At 49.0% G+C, this 7500-nt stretch overlaps 1 protein-coding gene across 1 annotated transcript in view; it reads right to left on the bottom strand.

Moving 5' to 3' along the window:
* Window positions 1–7500, bottom strand: part of LOC311225697 (1-phosphatidylinositol 4,5-bisphosphate phosphodiesterase eta-1-like) — a gene marked incomplete at both ends in the record, with an annotated part of 154140 nt that overhangs the window by 22951 nt on the left and 123689 nt on the right. The gene's annotated exons all lie outside the window — the stretch shown is intronic.

The raw sequence follows: 7500 nt of genomic DNA, 5'->3' as shown, positions 1-7500 counted from the left end.
TAGCCGATAGTCGACTATTAGTCGACTATGAAAAAAATAAACTGGGGAAAAAAAGTATAATATATATATTTTTTTATCATTCCATTTGGGCTGTGGGGGTGCTTAATGTCTGAAGGAGTCAACTGAAGGCTTCTTGTCCTCTGCAAAAGCATGCAATTGGTCCACTGATGGATACATCTTGATATTTGTCTAGTCTAGTGTGTTCATTCATTAGATGGGTGAAATCCTCTTTCAGTGCCTCTGTGCCTGTTTTCTTAGGCAGTTAGCCTCTGGTAGCGTTAGCCACGCTTCTATGCCTCTTTTCTTTTGGAATTTTTATTTTTTTTGTATTCGACTAAGAGGTTGGCAGTCGACTACGGCTCCTTTCGATCGACTAGTCGACTATTCGACTAATAGGGGTCAGCCCTGAATGCTTACTTTCCGCTCAGAGAACTGATAATATACGTACAAAACAACTAATGAATACAGTGAAAATAATATGGCATAAAGTAGGGATGCACCGAATATTCGGCCACCGAAAATTATCGGCCGAAAATGGTTAAAAAGGAATTTTCGGCTTTCGGCCGAAAGGGTGTTAGCACCGAAAATATATCACTGAATGTCAAAGAACAGGGTTACGTAACGTTCGTAACCTAAAGTGTTGCTGTGATGACGTAATTAAAACGCGGCTACGTGAGCAGCTTGGCAGCTCTTCCTGCGTTCTGCAGCCTGTGATAACTAACGTTAGGTTATGACTATAACCAAGTTCTGTTAGTATAGCGACGCTCGGCATCGCTCTCTGCACTATCTCGCATACGTGCACGCGCACTGAATAAAGACCACAATGTACCTTTAATCCCAATATTCGTCTGACCACACCCCTATCAGCTTACCCATATAAGCAGGGGTGGGGCCACCCACTCTCCTCCTTCCCAAGCTTTCGCCACAAGGCGAGGTCAAAGGCTGCAGCGGCGGCGGATGCCGAGCGTCGCTATACTAACAGAACTTGGTTATAGTCATAACCTAACGTTCTGTATCGTATCGCTCTCGCTCGGCATCGCTCTCTGCACAAGGGAGGCCGAGCGAGAGCCAACGGCCGACAAATACACCCCGCTGACAGCCCCCCACAAACCATCAGAACAGGGAGGGCCGAGCCCCCCCGACCCACCCTAATGGCGGGCACCCCCCCTATTAGGGGCTTCACGGGAGGGCGACGGATCCGACCGTGCGAAGAGGCACTCAAGCAACTCAACGCACAGGGTGAGCAGACCGTGGCTTGACCCCACGACTACACACACGCACAACCCGCATGCCACCCGGGAACGAACGGAGGAACAACCTCGTTACTGCCCCCAGAATCACGGGGTCAAGGGCAAACCCAACCCCGTGGCAAGGCCGTAGCAGCGGAGCACGAAGGAAGACCCAGACCCACCAAAAGGACTGGACTCCCTAGAATGGGGGCCCGGAGAAGTCCATGATGCCAGCATCAAGACCCCACCAGGTGGGCACGTAGTGCCCCGCCCCCCACATCGCCAGCGTATTCGGACAAAGGCCCCTCAGTTACTGCACCTGGTATTCCCAGGCGGAATCCCATCCAAGTACTAACCAGGCCAGAACCTGCTTAGCTTCCGAGATCGGACGAGATCGGGCGTGTTCAGGTTGGTATGGCCGTAAGCCGAGCGGGCCCTGTCTTCCCAATAGTACACCGCCTGGCACACTGACCCTGCAGAACAGGCAGTCAGCATGGCCGTAAGCACACAAAAAAGGTTAACCAACGGAAGCAGGCAGCGCACCGGGGAAAAACCAGGCAACAGGCTGTTAACCCTAGCCTGGAGACTGCGGACGAGACAGGCGCCAGAGGGGACAGCTGAACACAGCCGCCCCGGCGGAAGGAGCGTAAGCTGGCGGTGTTGCATGACCAAGCCTCCATTTAAAAACCCCCACCCAGAGGGGTCGAGGCAGAGAAGGCTGACACGATTGGCAGACGTCATGAACGTGCAGGGGCACCCTCAAACGGTGAACCCGGGAGTTGACACTGCTCCAACACACCAGGGAATCAACCACCTCGGTGTTACCCAATGCGGTGGTTGTTCCTATAACCCCTCAAGAAAAAACTCCAAAACACACCTGCGGGTATACACCGGCTATACCGCAGTACAAGTGTTTCAGTTTCCAAAAAGGGTTAACCCAGGCCTACGGGTCGCAAACATCACTTCGGACCGGGCCTGGCGGTACGGGAAGCACAGGGTCACCAGAGGAGGTCAAAAAACCACCCCCACAGGCCCCTCTTCGCCATGCGTGAGAGAGGAGCGAAAAATAATGGAGAACCAGCCCCTAAGCACACCGTACCTGGTATTCCCCGGCGGTCTCCCAACCAAGTACTAACCAGGACCAACCTGTGTAGCGGCCGAGATCCGACGAGATCGAGCGCGTACAGAATGGCATGGCTGTAAGCCATGACGACAGTGCTGAGTAAAAACATACCCAACCAGGGTCTCCATAGCGCTTAACCCTGTGACACCCAGACCGACCTGGCATTTTTCCCCCTGAAAAAAGCCCAAGTCCCTCAGGGTACCAGAACAGCAGATCTGCATCCCCGGCGGACAACGGGTTCAACTGATCTGGACCAGCGTGACCAGAACCAGTCCCGTGCCCTAACCACGCCGACATGCCTACTCCAGGAGAAGGGCAGATATGCGTGTTGATCTTAACATGAAAAGAAGGCGCCACCCAGACGTTCGGACGAACCGCGCCTGGTGGCCCACCCCAAGGGCGTGAGACCCCACCACATATGTTCAGATCCATCCCGTCATCATCCCCCAGACATGAACGAGAATCCGTCGACAACCCACCCAGGTCATGGGATGTGGTCGTCGGAAGAGGAAAAACCCCCATCTCAGTTGCTTTATAAAAACGCTGTTTCAACCACAAGCAACCAAGGCGTGCCAGTCAATCGCCTGTTTACAGCGAGCTAGCACTATACGTGCGTCGGGACACACCCCCATCAATGAACAGGCTATTTAGACCTGTCATTGAATCCCCAAGGCGCCCAGGGGAACGACAAGAGGGGTGTGACACTCCCTAACTCCAACACTTCTGGAATAGAAAGAAGGAAGCATCAACAGTATGTATCCCAGTCTACACAGCCGGGGTAAAAAATGTTCACATTTTTACATCCCACCACCCTCCCATAGGAAAGAGACGGGGATCCCCAGAGAGACTTCCCACGCGAGCTGTACAGATTGAAAAGAATATATTGCACCTTGAGCCATGTAAAAAACTGGTTTTAGGGCCTCCGGGGAAGAGGCACTGAACCCATACACACTCAATAAACGAATTGAATCGAATATACATACAATAGAAAAGGACCCTTCTAGAGGGTCCACTCACTTTGACAATCTGAGGAGGAAGGCTCTGTACTCTGATGGAGGCTTCCTCACATGGAAGAAGGAGTCCGAACTCACAGAAGGCCTGAATAGGCGCTTGGTGAGGAGGAGCCCTGACCACCCCCCCTGAAAACAGATCCATCACATGGACCTGAACAGCACACGGAAGTCCTACCAACAGAGACGCGCACGGTGACGTACTCTATGGCGGGGGAATTCCTGCGGTGCACACGCCCAATATACCAGGCCGTGGGACCAGGAACTCCCTCCCCCCCCCCCCGTAACGTGCCGAACCGCCACGTGACGGGAACCTTGAAGGACAGGGGGTGTACCCCTGACCGACAGAACAATGGGGAGAGGAAAGGTTACCAGTTCACCCCTTTACGACCCCACACCCATGATACGATGTAACGACAAAAAAGAGAATATGACACAGTCATAGTCAGCTCTATGAAGCGTTTCACAGCTCCACACAGCGCATGAGCTAACCTGCTATCTGATTTTTACTAAGGAAAAACACAGAATAGAGAGGGCTCTAAGAACCCCGGTCCAACATACACATGTGCTTCCGTGGCCAGTACAACCCAGTTGTAGGTCACATGACACACACAACCCATCATCACCTACAAAAAATGGCAAAAACACTCAACAGAGGAACGCCGTTTTTTTCACAATGAGAGAATACATCATTCTTGATTAGTATCGACCACAGGCCTTGCTAAGCACACATGACAGCAACCAAACCAATTTCCCTTTAGGAAATAAGTTTCTCCAGCAGATTTAGCACAACCTCAGCAATCAAGCTAAGAGTTACATCGTATCCCACACAAAAGACACAATTAATGCACAACATGTCTGATAGGAGGATGAAAAAGTCCCCAGGGAACCGGGGGGGAAACACAATCCTCCTATTTTACCCTCAATATGGCCAGTTAAAACAGGAAAACCTGTTAATGTGTGAACACACTGTTCATTGTCATTACAGTCTGAGAAAGAACATTCTTTTACTCACTTGTCACCAAGCATAGCTTCATAGGTTAGTTACCTTAGTTGTGAGTACACGGCCGTGTTTCTCACACAACAACCAGATCATTACATCCCGTTTGCACGGAGAAGCTAACTGCCAGTGACAAAAACAGCTCACACATAACCCGCAACGTATCCTAAATGCATTGTAGCAACACACGTTTTGGGAAAAACACCGTTATTCACAATACATTTAGCAAAGTAAAACCAGAAGACGTGTTATGAGGTCTGGTCAACCCCGTTCCTACCCGGAACGCAGATCAGCGAAGTGCAGTCACAGACACCGTAGGAACACAGCCGCTCCTGTGTTGTCCGAACTGGGCAGCGTCACCGCCCCAACCCGCACTACAGTCCCCTGTTGATGCAACCTTGCCGTCCTGGCTCAGGGCAGGGTCGACGAAAACATCCCCTGTCAAGGATGACGTTGTGGTCAAGAGTGTAAAACATGTTAAAATCAAAGCACGTTCAACAGAATAGCATCAAGCTAACGGCCGCTCCAACCGTTCGGGTGCTACTGCTTCTGCTCGCGAGACGCCGATCTAACGACGCACGCGATCAGAAGCGAGCTCACGGCGGCGCGCGAGAAGCTAAGCTACCCCGCGCCAGGCCATGGCCATAGCAGCAAGCTAACGTTACCTAGCGACCACGACATGCTAGCCCCGCAGCTAACAGCTGACTGGCTAATAGTAGGCCCTAAGCAGGCCATGCAGCGATCCAGCAGGCTAACGCAGCAGTTAACAGCTGACTGGCTAACCGTAAGCTATGAACATGTAAACAATGACATAACACTCACCCAGACAGGCCGCCGTTCTGAACCTCTCCTCACTTTTTAAGAGAAAAGAGAAAACAAGATGTCAACACCGCTTCACAACGGTGACTTTACCACATCCGACGGAATCAGCACAGTACCAACTGGCCTGTGTAGCTGACTTTGAACATGAATCTGCCGCTATCGCACATTACATGCACATATCCCCTCGTGAAGGAATACTCTCATTTGGATATGAAAGATGGGGCCTTAACACGGTGACAGAGAGAATCCACTCGTCCAGAACACACAGGGATCACCAGTGTCAATGGTCGCGGCCCACTAGTTAAAACTATAATGGTCTTCAGACCAAGGCCTTCTGTCGCCTAGGTGGCTGAACAAAGGACCCTAGCCTGGGGCCGGTTTCCATAAACTTTGTCAAGTAGCCCCCATAGCACTAACAGACAAGTGGAGCCCGCCAGCAAACACTACTCACCCAACCTGGAACGCACCGCTTCTCACAACAGCGGCATGTCCGACAGTTCAGCTGTGGCCTGACAGGTTTCACCCCAACAAACACAGCAAGGAACTGCAGTTGAGAAGCATGCAGCGGCGTGCTCCCAATACGAAAACCGGTGGAGGGTTTTTAGAATGATCATCATCTTCCAGACACTCCAGTACGAAGACAATATCGCCGTATTTTCTCGAAAATAGTGAGAGAGAAAATAAAGATATGATGTCAACGTATCCTTGTTTCCCAAAGCTGCTCCTAAACCTTTCTTCCATCATGGTGTCAAGTGTGGGGATCTACCGAGGCACTTCTTCCTTGTGGTGAAAGCGAGAAGGAGGAGAGTGGGTGGCCCCACCCCTGCTTATATGGGTAAGCTGATAGGGGTGTGGTCAGACGAATATTGGGATTAAAGGTACATTGTGGTCTTTATTCAGTGCGCGTGCACGTATGCGAGATAGTGCAGAGAGCGATGCCGAGCGAGAGCGATACGATACAGAACTCCTCTTGGGAGTCGCACTGTTTCTACTTGTATATGTAAACTTGGCGAGCAACACATCCAATAAATGCGTCTTTAACATGCTTTATATCCTCGCCATTACTATATGCCCGTTGCGGTTAAAACAGTTTTAACTAACGTTAGCGTTAAGCTAGCTAACAATGCTTCCAGTCCTCTTTGACCCGTCTCTCGTAAGCTAAATACAATAGTCCTTCCATGTAGGCTAGAACGTGTGTGTGTCTTTATGCAGATCTTTATGCAGTTTTAAAGCACCTTGGCTTTGTTCTGAATGCACTTTGTTGTAGTTATCCTACAGAGAAAAGAAAATGCACTCGACTTTAATGCACATTTTGTTGTATGCAAAGAGAAAATGTTTAAATTGTACAATCTTTCAGCAGTCAGTCTGGAATTAATGTATGCATTCAAAAGTGCTGAATAAATGTTTTATGGGCCTATAATAGTGATTATTAATATTATTTAAGTTAAGTTTTGCCATAATCATGTCTTTTGCCATAATCAGGTAGCTGAAAAAAAAATACATTATATATATATTTATATTAATCATTTTCGGCCTTTCGGCCAACTGTTTCCTATTTTCGGTATCGGTTTCGGCCAAGAATTTCCCATTCGGTGCATCCCTAGCATAAAGTATTGCCAGTAGTGTCTTGCCAATAGTGATCAGTATGGTATAGTTGAGGTGGGGTGCTGTTGTGCAAGGTATGAATTCAAGTTAGGAGTTAGTGTTGGGTAGGTAGGCACACAGCCTGTAGGAAGAAACTGTTCTTGAACCTGCTGGTCCTGGTTTGGATGCTGACACTACCCGTGGCCGGACCACAAGGGGGTCCAAGCAGATCATGGTGACCGGGGTCTCTGGAGATGGAGTGGTCTCTTCAAAAGGACGTAAGTGAACCCCTATTGATATGTTCTGCTCTCCACACAACCCTCTGGTTGGCTTTTCTGTCCTGTGCAGTGTTGTTTGCACTTTGATACACATTCACAAGACACAGTGCTGAAGCTGCATCCTGTCAGGCACTGTGGAGGGTAGAGGTGTGCTTCCTTCAGCATGGCAGCAGTGTGGTCTCCTGTCTTATATTATTATTATTATTATTATTATTATTATTATTATTATTATTATTATTATTATTATTATTATTATTATTATTATTATTATTATTATTATTATTATTATTATTATTATTATTATTATTATTATTATTATATATATCTTTGTAGCCTTTCTCTCTTTTTCTCCCATGCCCCAATTTAGTCGTTATGCCAATTCCCTTCCTGGTCACTGTCGGTCTGGGGAGGGTGTGTAGACTACCACCCCATGCCTCCTCCGATACATGTGGAG

This window comes from Notolepis coatsorum (assembly GCF_963971535.1).
Source record: "Notolepis coatsorum genome assembly, chromosome: 1".
Classification (NCBI taxonomy): Eukaryota; Metazoa; Chordata; class Actinopteri; order Aulopiformes; family Paralepididae; genus Notolepis; species Notolepis coatsorum.
The sequence above is the reverse complement of the archived record's forward strand: the minus strand, read 5'-3'. Positions and strand labels throughout refer to the sequence as shown.